Raw genomic sequence first — 1,374 nt, 5'->3', positions numbered from 1 at the left:
CAACAGTTTGTCAAGCTCATAACATTGAAATCCAGATTTCATCTTCACGGACCACTTACTGGCTTTTAAAATGAAATAACATAAAACTTTATAAACAAATAAGGTTTTTATTATCGAGTCATAACAGCTGCTGATCCATCGATCCAAGCTCTGGGGAGGAAAAGGTCGATAAGTTGACCTTTGAGTCTGAAAACTTTCCAAGGTTGAAGAATGAACCTAAATCTTCATCGTCTGGTTAATCTCTTCATTTTAAAGTTTTAAATGGTTAAATTCGTGGGTTAGAATTTCAGATCAACGTCTCTCTCACGTCTGTACTTGTTAGCTTAGCATAGCTTGTTAGCTTAGCATACGTAGCCCTCTTTAGGAAAACAAACCCCCTTTTATTTAACAAAGGAGGTGTAACAGTTTGATTGGAGACCTTTTTTAGCGCCGGCAGGTGGATTTAGTTTTCCAGGCTAGCTGTTCCCCCAGTTTCCAGTCTTTATGCTAAGCTAAGCTAACTAAGCTTCATCCAACTCTTCAGCAACAAGACAAATAAGTGCGTTTCCCCCCAAAATGTCCGGCTAATCATTTTAAACAAAGCCGTCTTTTGTTTTTATTTAGTAAAAGTTCAAAAGGTCACAGAGACGACTCTTTGAATCCAGCTGCTTTGTCGTTATAAAACCTTTAATTTATTCTGGTTGAACCGTCGTCTCCTCCTGTGTTCAAACTGCAGACGTCTCTTCTGCTGATCCCAGATCAGATTCCAATCGTGAGATGATCCATTCCCCGTTGTGACGGAGGTCCGGAGCATCGTCTTTGACCTCCGGGGAGGGTTCCCCTGCTTTCAGACGTTCTGTTTAAAGCTGCAGAACGTCACACGGCCATCACATAACATCTCCTTCAATCAGGCGCCGTGTTGTTGTTGTTGTTGTTTTCTTCTGACTTCTTGTCAGGTCCTCCTGCTGCATTCAGGGGCCTGTTGACGGTCTAATCCCCGGAGCTTACCCTGGTTATAAAAAGCACCGTGGTTGTTTAAGTCGGCTGTGTCGGACAGGTGTGTGTGTGTGTGTGTGTGTGTGTGTGTGTGTGTGTGTGTGCGCGCGTGTGTTCGTTCAACGAGGCCAAAGGCCGATCGCAGCCAGAGAATAAATGGAATCCGCATTCTAGAAAAGACGTGATTGTCTAATTAATCTAATGAATTACCGCGGCTCTTCTTCTGTGGTGTTACATGTTCAGTGAGTCCTAAAGATGAGTCTGTTTACCTCACAGGTGTCCAACTCGAGGCCCGCGGGCCACGTCATTCTGTGGCCCGCGACAGCTTCAAAGTCATATGATCGTCTTACAGTGTAAGTATATGCTGCTTCAGTGTACAGTGACCGTGCACTACATCTC

Source organism: Cyclopterus lumpus, chromosome 22 (assembly GCF_009769545.1).
Source record: "Cyclopterus lumpus isolate fCycLum1 chromosome 22, fCycLum1.pri, whole genome shotgun sequence".
NCBI classification, from domain to species: Eukaryota; Metazoa; Chordata; class Actinopteri; order Perciformes; family Cyclopteridae; genus Cyclopterus; species Cyclopterus lumpus.
This window is presented reverse-complemented; position numbering follows the sequence as displayed.